This window comes from Nanorana parkeri, unplaced genomic scaffold (genome assembly GCF_000935625.1).
Source record: "Nanorana parkeri isolate BGI_ZX_2015 unplaced genomic scaffold, ASM93562v1 scaffold517, whole genome shotgun sequence".
In the NCBI taxonomy this organism is placed as follows: Eukaryota; Metazoa; Chordata; class Amphibia; order Anura; family Dicroglossidae; genus Nanorana; species Nanorana parkeri.
The window spans coordinates 630,263-644,717 of NW_017306785.1; the positions used below are offsets into that span (position 1 = coordinate 630,263).

The window sequence follows — 14,455 nt, forward strand, 5'->3', positions numbered from 1 at the left end:
ATATATCTATAATAATAATATTAGAGTGGTGTGGGTGGGTGCAGTGTGATGAATATGGAGCAGGGTGGTGTGGTCTGGGTGCGGGGAGCGGTCTATTATGTATTAGGGGGCAGTCTATGTGCTCCGGAGGACTCCCCCTCCCTCTGTCCCTTTTATTCTCTGGCAGGGGCTGCAGCAGCGATCTCCAGTCAGCTCTGCACCAGTACAGCCGGGACAGGAGGCATACAGAGCCCAGGACAACACCCGGGACACGTCGGGTGGATAATCAGACAAGACCAGTCCCGGGACACCTGCTAATCCCCCCCATATCACCCCCCCGGACTACCGCCCACCGGAGACAGCATACCCCCTCCACACACCGACACTCCCATCCCAGACACCCCGCTCATCACCTTCACTGCCACCAGAGCCGCTCCGGAGGAGAACCGCTGCTGCCCACATGGATGTCCTGCTGCTGATCACAGCCCTGCTGCCAGGTGAGAGAGTGTGCCAGGCGGAGTGCCCGCCGATGTCTGATACCAAGTGTCAGCTTTTATCACGGGGACTGCTCATCTATGTGTATGGGAGACGATCGGGACTTGCTATTCTTATGGGATAAGAGTGCTGAAAGTATCTATCTATCTATCTATCTATCTATCTATCTATCTATCTATCTATCTATCTATCTATCTATCTATCTGTTCTTTTCTACATTCTCTCCTTTTTAGTCTCTGATTCTTTCTTTCTTTCATCTATCTATATTTCTATCTACTCCTTTCTGCTCTCTCTGGCCCCATCACTCTCCTTTCCATCTACTGTATCTCCCTGTTCTATCTGTCTAACCTATCCCTTTCTATTTCAGTCTCTTTCATCTATGATATGTCTCTATCACTTGTCTATCTATATTTCTATCACTTTTCTGTTTTCTCTCTCTTTCATCTCCTGGATTTTTACTGCTGTTTATCCATTCCGTTTTTCTCTTTCCTTCTCTTTCGTTCTTCTGTTAGTACATCCATCCATCCAAACATCCATTCATGCATCCATCAAACCAACCAACCTTCCATCCATACATCAAACCAACCAACCACCCAACCATCCATCCATCCATTTATCCATCCAGCCTTTTATTTATCTCCACTAAGTGGAATGACATTTGAGTACCCAGCAGGTCCCTATGAATTCTTTAGATTTAAGTGGTGCATCATGTGAATGGAAAGGGATTTCCTTCTGCATCTTGTGGTGTTGCTGCTGTGGAACTTTATGTACAAGAGTGGCTTATGTCTTGACTGTAGATCTTGAAAGGGCTGGAATGTTTTTGAGCTTATTATTGCCTTGCATAGTATTGGATTGTACATGGGCAAGTGAAGTTGGTGAGGGGTGTGGTCTTCACCACATTTGATCTATTTTTTACATGGGTGTTTATAAGGCTGGCACAGTTGTGTCACATTCTGCAAATACATTTCCAGTGGAATGCATCGTCATGGTGCCCAGATGCCAACACTAGTATTTAGAGTGCTATTACCACTTTCCGCACATGCAGCCCTGATATTGCTGCCCCATGAGACCCATATTAATCACCACATTCCTTTCCATCCATTATTGATTATCTTGTCTTTTGTGATAGTCCTCAGGCTTCTGCTCCTAGATTAGCTTGTACCAGCTGTGTTGGCAGGTTGTCCTAATAACCTAGCATCTCTCTGAACCTCTCCGTACACGTTAACATATTATTTCACTAGGGCAGTGCCAAGGAGCAGTGATGAAATGCAAGTGTGGTAACCCGTAGCAACTTAGTGAAACCCTGCTGTGATTGGATGAGTGCACCTAATGCACTATTGGTCATAGCAAATCTTCCAGTAAGATGTATTTTATTAGATAGAATACAATTTGTGATTCCGGAATTTAGAAATATGTAAATCTGCCATAATGTATGAAAATCAATCACTGATTAGTCAATCAATCAGAAATCAATAACTGATCATTGATTGACTCTAGTGACTGCGTGAGCCATCACTGACTTAATTCACCTCTTCCTGAATTCTGTGACACTTTTGAGTGACCCCGATTTTCAACCAGGCGTAGAGCGCAACCAACACTAGAAATTTCTGATCCTATTTTGTGCTCGTTATCTTTCATTCGTAAGCCCTTACCATTGCAAGCATTGCCCAAAAATCATTCCGCTTAAAGGGCCAGTGCATCCCAAACTGGCAATTCAGTCTTTGGTAGATGCTGAACATTGTAAAACTCAGTTTGCAAAGGTCTCCCTGCTGTGGGTAATGAATTAAGTTTCCCCATCTTGAAATCTCAATCCTTCTATACTATCATGACCAGTGTCAGTTGGGTGTAGCCTTCAACTCAAGGATGGAGATCTAATTACTGGAATCCATAAAGATTAACCAAATTTGCCAACCTTTACCAAAAACTGGAATATTCTACCCATCATACCAGGTCTCCTTGCTGTGGGTAATGAATTAACTTCTCACGTCTTGAAATCTCAATCCTTCTACCCTTTCATGATCAGTGTCAGTTGGGTGAAGCCTTCAATTCGATGATGGAGATCTCATCACTGAAATCCATAAAGATGAAAAAGAACAATGCCAACCTTTACCAAAAACTAGAATATACTACCCATCATACTAGGTCTCCCTGCTGTAGGTATCAAATTTACTTCCCACGTCTTGAAATCTCAATCCTTCTACCCTTTCATGATCAGTGTCAGTTGGGTGTAGCCTTCAACTCGTGGATAGAGATCTCATCAATCAAATTCATCAAGATGAAAAAGAACAATGCCAATCTTTACCAAAAACTAGAATATTCTACCCATCATACAAGGTTTCTTTGCTGTAGGTATTGAATTAACTTCCCACATCTTGAAATCTCAATCCTTCTGCTGCATTGTTCATAACGTTTAAATAAATGCAAAGTCTGATTGGGAAGGTGAGACCCCATCATAACCACTGTCAGTTGGGTGTAGCCTTCAACTCAAGGATGGAGGTCTCATCATTGGAATCCAGAAAAATGGAAAAGAACTGCCACACTTTACCAAAAACTAGAATATTTTATCCCATCATGCAAGGTCTCCCTGTTGTAGGTTTTAAATTAAGTACTCAGGTCTTGAAATCTCAGTCCTTCTAATCCAGGGGTGCCCATTAGGTCGATCTCGATCTACCAGTAGATCGCGATCGGCCCACTGACCTGTTTCCTGTCCTCCCGCGGTGCTCGTGCGGCTGAATGTGTCAGACGCCACAGACGGGAAGGAGAGAGGAGTAGAGACTTGGGAAGCTGCTGCAGTGGAGGTAAGAAAAGACAGACAGGAGAGACACAGCAGAGAAAGTAAGAGAAGAGACAGCAGAGAGAGAGAAGAGACAGCAGATAGAAACAAGGGAGAGAGAGGAGAGAGCTAGAGCAGTAAAGAGAGGGCCGGTTCACACCACAAATTCTGCGTTCCAGAGTGTTCGGCTTCTAGAACGCATTGGAACGCAAGCCGGCTGGCTCCCTGCGTTCAGTGGCGGGAGCGTGCATGGCGGTACATTGAAGTCAATGGCACCACAGCCATGCACCCCGCCCTCAGTGTGATCGCCCCCACCCGGAACGCAGGCACTTTTATGCCTGCGTTCCGGTTAAGTGTGATCTGAAAAAATATGCACAAATGCAGCATTTTTGCAGATCGCACTGGACCAGAACACAGGCACTAATGTGCCTGCATTCCTGGTGCGGCGATTGCACTGGGGGGCGTGGCTGCGGTGCCATTGACTTCAATGCACTGCCACGCCACCTCCCGCCCCTGAATGTTTTTTCGTTGGTAGATCTCATTGAGCTCATCATTTGAGAAGTAGATCTCTGGATGAAAAATTGTGGGCGCCCCTGTTCTACTCCATCATAGTCACTGTCAGTTGGGTGTAGCCTTCAACTCAGGGATGGAGGTCTCATCATAGGATTCCATAAAGATGAAAAAAACTGCAAACTTTTACCAAAAACTGGAATATTTTACCCATCATGCAAGGTCTCCCTGTTGTAGGTATTAAATTAAGTACTCAGGCCTAGAAATCTCAGTCCTTCTACCCCATCATAGTCACTGTCAGTTGGGTGTAGCCTTCAACTCAGGGATGGGGATCTCATTACTGGAAACCATAAAGATGAAAAAAAAGACCTGCCATCCTTAATCAAGAACTGGAATATTCTACCTATCATAGTTGGACTTGAAGTGTTCCAGTTGACAAACAGCAAGTTCTAGCAGATCTGGTAGGCCTTGCTGGGAGTTGTAGTCCCTCAGCACTTGAGGGAATAGTATGACACATGACTGAACATGCTTGTGATAGTTGTAAATATCTCTTTGCTCCATCAACCACACAGTAAATCTTAAATTCCTTTTATCTTTGCTGCGCTGTGTGATTCACATCTTCTAAGAAACCATTTCCACGGCTCATTTTAGCGAAACTCTTGAGAATTGGGTTTTGCTTTGTAAAGTGGCGCCGTTTGCTTTTACCAGACATGATTAAAGAACTGTGGTGCTTATTTAACAATGATATGCAAGGAGTAAACGCATAAAGTGAAGCAACTTAGCGTGCTGATCTGAGATCAGGTTAACAAAGACTTCTGAGTGGATGGTGTTGGGAAAGGTACTTTGCATGTAGTCATGGATTTCTGCATCAATGTAGATAATAGCAGTGTGTTTTCAAATAACAATGTGTAGCTGTCTATGACACACATCAGCAATGGTCAGTTTCATCTGCTTTAGGCTTGGCTGGCAGGGCATTCTGGGACTTGTAGTTCTCTTATTGCCTACAGTAAGGTGATGTTGCCTCCCCTGATGTTCTTACACTTACATTAGCAGGGGGCCCCCACTGGAGTGAGCAGTAGACCTGAATGGGGATTGCAGAGTCAGCATCCATTGACACAGCCTGTGTTCATTTAAATGCAAAGCAAGTGCAGCACCAAGCACTTATCTATATTGGGCCCTCCAGCTCAGGACACATTTTCTACACTGAGCTCCAAGGAACTCATGAAGATAACCAGGAAAGTGCCCTGAGCCCTTCCTCCAGGCTTTTGGGTGTCTGACACCTGCAGTACAGGTTTCTACTCCCGCTAGTAGACGTCTTGCCAATTACTCGGTATTTTCTGCCTGTTAAAGATTCATGCCTGAAGGATTTACAGTGCAGGCAAACTAGACAGGTCCCTAGGGGCCACAGTCATTTTCATTATTCTTGGATTCAGAAGTCTTATTTTTTGAACAGAATATCATGCATTTAAATAGTGAGACTACTGCCACCAATAAAGACCTGGGCATTGTATGTTAGAGGTGCTTGATTTACGTTCTCAATACCTCATAACTGAAGATGGTCAAGTTTGTGGCTCTGGTGTGGCTGATCTAAAAAACAGGGTACCCCTAGGAAGGGTAATGAAAGTACCGAACCAGTGACCAAAGAGTTCAAAACATTTTATTATTGTTAGTTAATTATAAGGCAGTGCTGGACAAATCCCAGGAGCCAGGTCACCTATGCCCCTTACAAATAACAGCTGGCACCCAACTTTTGAAGTTTTCTTTAGCTGTTGTCAATGGAGCTGGCTTCTAAAAGAAATCCTGCTGCCTCCTAGATTGGAAAGATTGGCTCCTGAATTCCATATTACTTTGACGCCCCTGTTATAAGGTGTAGTAGAACAGCCAATGCGATTCAAGAACTCTGGCATCCCCCTCCTTCCTTCCCCTTCATCAGGGAAACAGGCTGACAGTAGTCAAAAACAGTGATTTTGGAGCCAATTCAAGCAGCATGATAATCTTTGGCTTGAATTAGCTACACAGTTACTGTTTTTGACTACTGTAATCTAGTCTCAATGGTGTTGGACTCTTGGATCATTGGTCTGGTGCTCCTGAAGGACTTTTTACTTGAGCTCCTGACAGAGGTCTTAATATTTACCACTTATCCAAAAGTGAAAAAAAAACTTTTGACTAGAGTTCACTTTGTAGTGACTGAGCCAGTACCCGGTCAAAACAGCAAAAAAGGCATGCCTGTAAAAACAAGAGGAAATATACTTTCCTTTCTGGTGGACTGCGTCGAGAAACACAGTCACCTTGCTTTTCATCCAGGCTGCTGCGTGAATACCTGCTCCCCTGTCTCACCCAGTGGTTGCATCCACTGACTTGTACATCACTATCAGATGTATGAGCCCAACGGAGCAACCATTGCATGTGGTGGGGGAGACAGGTATTCGCCCCATCTGACCAGTTGGATACTTGCAGCAGCTACGAAGAAACATTTCAAGACATGGTCCACCTAGAGACATAGGATCAAATCCAACTGATGTGATCAGGAACATTTCTATAGCTTAGTATGAAACCCCAAACCTTTCCAGAAATACTTTGGGGAAAACCTATTGGTGCCATAGTCGATCAAATGTGTTGGATATTCCAGCCCCTTTCCCCTAGACAGCCAGGCAACAGAGCTCCTCCCTATGTTTGTCCGATGGGAATGTTCAGATTTATAGATTGATCCTTTATATGAAAGATTGTTAAGTGACTGGATTGTCTGTGTGTGGCTGGCCACCGTTCAAATCTGTAGGTAGATTTAGTGCTTTGGTCATTGCATAGTTTTATTGAGTATCATAGACAAACAGACTTTTATTATAGTGCATCATAGTGACCAACTGACCAACAGTGATTTGCTGTTCTGCTGTCAGATATGTAAAATATTTCCATTTGGCTTCTTTGTTGCTCCAGTTTGCACATTGTTCTTTGTCTTGCGTAAGACTACCCATAGACATAAGGAGATGAGAGCAAGACTTGAAGCTAATTCCTAGGGGGCCAAATTTCATCTGCGCATTGCAGGAACACAGGAATGAATGCATGTCTTTGCATGCTACATACGTTGACCTTAAATTTGCATAGCACCCCAATGCACTAAACCATTTCAAACCTCCCTTCCTTCAAGGTTATACCTCCAGCAGGACCTCTGATGGTCCCTCTGATCCTAGATGAGCCACCAGTTTCTAAACACAATTCTGAATGGTGTTACTTGTTTTCATCCTCTGTTGCATCTTATTGCTGCTGATCTTCTGCAGCCACACTTTACACACACTGGGTAAAGTGTGTTAAAATGGTGATGTGTAGTGTGCGGGTGACAATGGAGGAGCACAATTGAGAGACAGGGACAGAGCGTTGTCACCCGATAACAAGAAATGTCTGAACAATGACCTTCATGGCAGGGTCACCAGGTATAATTTGGATGAAAGGATTTGACTTGAAACGACATGAACATGTTAAAGCTTAGATGATGTTTTAGTGATTGGGTTTACATCTACTTTAAGCAGCACTTGTGCCATGCATCCCTCCCATTGCGGCAAAGTGGCTTAAGTGATTTCTTATTAACATTCCTGGTGAAAGCGGGGAATGAGCGGGCACTGGGCGGATAATTCCTGAGAACAATGCCTCGGCACTGCTTCCATGCTGCGTTCTATAGGCTCACGGAAGATTCCAAACTTTAGTGTGAGAGTGATTCACACCTGGCGGCATGTAGGCGAGGGGGGAGGGCTCTCTTTGTTGTTGAAGGGGGTTTTTGTGTGCTGGGGAAGGGTGATGTTTTGCCACGTCTGGAATTTGGGAATTTGCTGTGAAATGACAGAGTACACAAAGCTTGTTCCAACCTGTTCATTGTGCATCCACCAGCCAAACACAGGGACACCATTCTGTACAATAACTGCCATTTTCAACCTAAATGAAAGAGGACTGGAGGAATGTGTGAATCTGAGTCCATCGTTGGTTTGTCGCTAACACATTTTTTTAAGCAAAGGGATCATCCCAACAGACAGACGTCTCCAGAAAAATCAATTTGTGGGATTTTAACTTTTTGCTAGTTTTTCCATAATATGAAAATTTTTCATGTTCTACGATTATCAAACAATAGCACAAAGGCGCATATTCTGTACCTGGAGGCTTTATTCATTGGCATCATCTTACGTCCATGTTATTATATGATTTAATCTGTGCAGAAGGTCGGTAGTCTATACAAAGCGATCATTCACACAAAACTCTATGAGCGTTGAGCTAATTGATCTGTAATTAGGCTAAACAGCAAGAAGCAAATTATTTAGATTGCCTGAAAATATAGGAACAGCTTTGTCATTCCGCAGAGAATCATACAATCAATGAATTAGGATTGCTTGGATTTAGAAAATTATACAATTTTCTGCAGGCCAACAAAAATATTTCCTCAGTTAAAAAATTTGCAAATCTTGCTTCTTCGAAATCACTACCCATTAACGCAGGTGTGGGCAATTCATTTTCTCAAGGGGCTTCATGAGATTTAGGACTGTTGTGGAATGCTGTGCAATTAACGCACAGCATTCCACAACCATGTGTTACATTGTGTTAAGGTAGCCACACACCTTACGATTATCGGACAACACTTTTTGTCCGATGATCGAACCGTCATACGATTGTCGTACGGCGGCCCCATTATGCCCCGATTATCGCAAGGTTCAATTAGCCGTAATGAAAGAAAAGCACCTGGATGAATTGCGGTAATCAACAGCATGTATTTTCGTTTGCGCATGAGCAGTGTAGATCGTACGATTTTTGACGTGCGGAAACGCCACTAACCTTGCAATAATCGTACGATCGGCCAACGTTTTCGAACATGCTTGAAGTCATGCTTAAGTCGTACAATTGTACAGTATTTGCGGTTGCACACTGCCCAAACACCTTGCGATTATCGGACGAAAAGTCGATCGCATACGATTATCGTCCAATAATCGCAAGGTGTGTGGGCACCTTTAGGGCTGCAACTAATGATTATTTTCATAATTAATTTTTTCGATTAAATTGGATAAAAAAATTAAATACCATCCTTAATTTAAAAGAAAGTGCACAAATGCAGTGTTACAAAGTTTACTTCAGAATAAAACTGCTTGCACAATTTTTTGCAATCGCACTACACTGGAACACACGACATCGCAGTACCCTGCATTCCAGTGCGGGCGATCACACTGTGGGTGGGAGGCACGCTTGGGGTGCCATTGAAATAAATGGCACTGTAACACACCTCCTGCAGCAGAATTTGTCAGGCCAAAACCGAAAATAATTTTTTTCTCCCCACCTTTTATCATGAAAAAAATAATTTTTTTTATTGTAAACACATGGCGCTTGAATAGCTTCCGCAGACGGCAGCTGAATGTAAATACAGCAGGTAGAGGGCGGGTGCAATAGCCAATAGCAGGCTGGCTATTGCACCCGCCCACTGCTTGCTGTGCCCTCCTCCCAGCATGGAGGAGAGAGCTAGGGGATCCAACCAATTCATCGATAATGAGAATAGTTAAAAACTATTCTCATTATCGGTTAATCGATTAGTTGGTTGCAGCCCTACAGTGTGTTGAATGGCACCCCAAATGTACCTCCTGTCCGCAATGAAATCGACCGCGCCACAATTTGCAGTACCGCAATACCGCGCATTGTAGTGAGGCTGAAAAAGTAGTGTATGGAATGCACCTGCTGCACTGTAACGAACGGTAGGTGCATTGCGCGGTATGGTGCGTTAACCGCAGAGAGCCGTGCGATTAACGAACGCTATTGGTGTGAACATGCTCTGAATGAAGCCTTATTGCCCCCACATAGTATGTTGCACATTCCTGCTTAGTTTTTATTTTCTTGACATTTGGAGAAGTGAGGTGAGGAGAGGTGGAGCTGCAGGGGAGGACAGGCAACACCAGGAGCTGCAGGAGAGAACGGACACAAATGTCTTTCTGCCCCCAGCATTACAGGAGGATGTTTGTAATGCTGGGGGCAAGAAGACATTTGTCACTAGTTGTTAGGATCACCCAGCGGTCCTAGCAACCAATGACTGCAGAGGAAGAGGACCCCTGACCCTGGACACGTACTAATCACCGACTGGTCGCTGGGCTATGGCTTGCAGTGGATGCACTGGCCTGAAAAATCATACTCAATTCAAATTTTATTTAGGTATGAAGGAATACGGTAGACCACAAGATGCAGTGATGTTCCCTTTGTTTTACTGTGCACCCTGCAGAGCACCTGAGAGCCTCCCTTTCCCCAGAAATGCCTGCGGCACTGGCAGCATAGGAATGCTTCCCATCTGCATCCTACAAAGAAATGCTGACAGGCTTTGCTACCCCTCCACAGCCCAGAACTTTGATAACTGGGGGTTGTGGTTTTGCTCTGACATTTGTAAATTCAGTAATTGCTGTGGCAGCTAGTGAAATGAAAGCTATGTCATGACCCCTAATGTTACCTGCATGAAGTTTTATGTGAGTGCACATTCATTATAAAGGTCAACTCTGCTCATAACAGATATTTCAATTTTACGTGCTTGCTGAAAAGTTGATTGCTAGTTATATCGCTTGATACTTCAGCAGGGTGACCCAACAGAAGTCCCATTTTTGGTCAAACTGCTGTAGCAGTTGTGGTCATCATAGACTTGTCAAAGGTGGCAGAGACACAAAGTTTTGCAAGAAGTACTACTGGGGTCACTGAGAGATTTGAGGAGATGGAGAGAGAACCAGTTCCCGGAGGTACTTATCCTAAAATGAAATGTCTTTGACCACTTGTATTGATGCTTTCATAATCTAAGTGGTCTATGTTGGCTTGTACAACCCAATTCAAGATATGGCTGTCTAGCAATTAGGTTTAACAGGCTCATCTCCTGTAGGCTAATTAGCACAGTAGGCCCCACTGATGGCCGCAAACACTGCAATTTTGTGGCAACTGCAACCACATTTATCCAGCTTTTGAAAAAAAATATTGGATTAAGATAACTGGTCACCATCCATTTCTCTTAAAACTATAAAATGACTATAGCTTTTGGGGGTAACTTGCTTTGACCTGTTGAGTCATTTTTGTGAAAGTTGATTGAGATTTCCACAAAATTGTTAAGTTGTTTAGTTTGCCCTCAGTTTTCAAAAGCCACATCATTGTTTTTCTACTTTGCTGGTCTTTAGAGCCTAGAATTATAAAGACACAGTAATGTGGATAGAAAAAGACAAGAGAACGTTGTGAACCTCGATCATTTCACGTCATTATTCTTCTTAATCCTTTTTAACATTTCAACATAGAGAGAAGGAATAGACTAACCAGCGGTGGTATTACATATCAAACACAAGAAGGCAAAGAGAAAAGACAAAAGTGAAAAATGATTGCCTGCTAATGTATTTCTGAAGATCTCCCACGGCTTGCTTATTGGATCTCAGCAGTCTAAACAGTTCTTAAATGGCTACAGTGTCAGTGCTTTTTCCCCTGGGAACTGTCACTCTAGAATTCATATTATATCATTTGTTTTACTAAAATTAAAAAGGTAATTTTATATACAATAATTATTTGTGTGTATCAACAGTCCTTGGCAGTGGCAGAATAAGGTAAGTTCTCTGCTATAGCCATTAGTTTTGCGTTAGGGACTAGTTTATGGCTTTGGTTAAGTTAATGTTTGACCGCTTTACCACAGGCAGCAGACTTTACCATCCCTTTAAAAAGCAATCGGGTGTAGGATTTTATGGGGTAACATTTAAGTGTTATGGATAAGGTTGAGCAGTGGATAAGGGGGTTAAAGGACAAGTTCACTTAATACATAAAGCAACACCCCACCCTAGCCCTGCAAATTACCCTAATTTGAACAGTTCCCCCCTCCCCCCAGGTACTTACTAACCAAGACAGTGGCAGCTTTTGGCATTGCTTTTCTGCCAGCCATAGAAAACCAAGTACTGGACTTGCTGTGTTTGCGCAGTAATATCCTATAGACTTGAATGGCGTATACCCTACCTGTACTGATGGAGCAAAGGCTGGGCACACACCTTACAACCAAGGTTGTAAGGTACTTAAAAAAACGTACGATCTGCCTATCTTGCATAGGCAGATCATACTTGTGATGATCGCAAGCCACGCCCATTGAGGGGCGGGCTTCCGATGACCGCAATGCCGAATGGGCAGTGTGCGCTTGCGCACACAGGCCCGTACGGCTTTTATCTTACAAACTTGTTACACACCGGCCGAACATCGTACGATGCTCGGCGGGTTTGCAAACATGTTCGTAAGTTTAAAGTCATGCGACCTTACAGTAGTAGAGGTCGCACGGCTTCCACACACCTTACGATAATCGTACGATCGCAGGATTTCCCGCGATTATCGTAAGGTGTGTGGGGACCTTAAAGGTGCCCATACACCTTACAATTATCTGCATATTTTCTGTGGTCAGATGGAAAAAGTGCAACAGATTGGCCCAGGTGGAGATTACTCCATCCACACAGTTAAGTGTAGATGGAGGAATCTGTTGCACCTTTTCCATCTGACCACAGAAAATCTGCAGATAATTGTAAGGTGTATGGCCAGCTTTAAGGGATGTTAGATTGCACCAGTTAAGGTTTTAGGTCAAGGTGAGGTTAAGTGTTAGAGATAAGGAGAAGATTAACCATTACAGTGAACGTGTACCGTACTTAATTTAAAATTTAAAGTAAGTCCCGACTAAAAGCTCCTTTTGTGCCCCTCGTACAGTACAGTATAGTTTTACTTTATTACTGAGACATGACTCTCCACAGGGAGAGATTTAGGGGAAAGCCATATGAAAACATTTATAAATAAACTCCTTAAAGTATTTTCAGAATCAGTTCTCAAATGCTGCACTGAAAACCTGGGCCTACATTCAAGTCCAACTTCCATTTTATTTGAAAACAATTAGTATTTGGGCTCATGCACAGGGGAGTGTTGGGGTGTACAACGTAAACATTTGGGTGGGTTTGCCACTTTCAGAATACCTGAACAGTGACTGCAGCTGATTTCCGGACTGGCTTCTTTGACAAAAGTCAATTAAAAAGGGTGCCAACTGGGCCACACACTGGTTGAATTTTGCCCAAGTCAGCCGAAATCCACGGAGCCCTGAATAATGGTAAAAACCAAGCAAGGGTCAAATCATTTTCTATTCTATCCAAAAACAAGAAAAATAGTTGGACAAAACTTTTTTCCGAGCTTCACCTAAGACGACATGCATTCTTTCTTACTCAAAGCATTTTTGGCATTAGTTGTAAAGAAGCTGCATAATTTATAGGGCATCAATAGTGTAATGTTTGATAGTTTAAAGTAGATGTACAGACATTACTGTATGAAGACATAATGACAGGACTGAAAGCTTCCTTAGTTGTGCCCTGTTAACAAAACCGTATGATGTACTCTCCAAAATCTATTTTACTGCAGTCACATGATCGCTATAGCTCATCTTCCTCTGAAGCACTGAGAGTTGAGGGCAGAGACTCCACAAGAAGATCAGCTGCTGTCACTCAAGCTTGGCAAGGGGACATGTCAGCCTGTGATGTTATCAGAAGAGTACAGGACTGCAGCAACACATGGCATCCTGTGGGTCCTATTGGAGAAAGCAGGGATGCAAACTGACCACACTAACATGGATTTACTCCAGTGATTAGCATTGTCAGTAAGCACATCATACTAATGGGAAGTGGCAGGACCACCAGATATTTGATGGGTATTCCATTTACTGCATTAATAAAAGTAACCAGTAGGAATGAGCTGCGGGTTTGGGTCAAGCATGAGTTCAACTTGAACCCAAACTGTTCACGGTTTGCCAAACAATTTGGCCAGTGTGCCCACCCACTGAACCTTTCTGTGTGTCTGACAGCTAGGGTGGCCCGCACAGTGCCATTGATGGACTGGTGGTTGAGCTGCACATTGTCCCAGCAACCCATGTTGGTGTCCGGCCCAGATGCTAGCATCCTAGAAACATGTAACAGTGCAGGTTAAACAGCATGATTGGTTGCTAGGGCACAGGTGGCCCTGGGTTTGGTTCACTTGAATGTGCTCTCAACCTCATGTATCACTTGCCCCTCCCTTTTACATTGTAAGCCCTCATGGGCAGGGCCCTCCTTACCATCTTGTCTTGAATTGTATTGTGATTGTAATGTCTTCCTTATATTGTAAAGTGCTGCACCAACTGTTGGCGCTATATAAATCCTGTATAATAATTATAAACTGGATTTCTGGCTGGATTCATCAGACGTCCATGGGAATCAAACCCAGCGCCAGTTTGCTTATCACTGGTAAGCAGTATGCTGACTCTGAGGGATAGTTATGTGTAGTCCCAAGCTTTGAAATTTAAAGTGACACTAGACTCAGGAGTTAAATATTAAAAATGCATTAAGTACCTTAACTATTAACAAAAATGTATCTTATTTGTGCATCACTCAGCTGTAGAGCCTCAAATCATCTCTGAATTCATGCTGACACTGTCCTTCCTTCTGGAGGATGGGGGCTACTTTTGTTCCCCATGGTCCCTGTGTGTGTTGTAACATATAGCCACCGCTCCAAGCTAGTTCCCGTGATAATGTAATCCAGAAACCTTCATTGTATCTTTTTTCTTTAACCATCCCTGTAAACAGGTCCGATGATATCCATGATGTATTTCAAGGTGATTTAAGACTTCTTTTCCAATAAATTCTGACCCTTGTGGCACATCAAAGACTGATTATGGTGATAGAT

At 43.3% G+C, this 14,455-nt stretch overlaps 1 long non-coding RNA gene across 1 annotated transcript; it reads right to left on the minus strand.

Annotated features, from left to right (window-relative positions):
• Window positions 1-162: 162 nt before the first annotated feature.
• LOC108790976 lies at window positions 163-9,236 on the minus strand. Its single transcript, XR_001941478.1, has 3 exons — window positions 9,200-9,236; window positions 8,561-8,564; window positions 163-428 (listed from the first exon to the last, which is right to left on the minus strand). It is a non-coding gene; the product is annotated as an uncharacterized LOC108790976 (long non-coding RNA).
• Window positions 9,237-14,455: the final 5,219 nt, after the last annotated feature.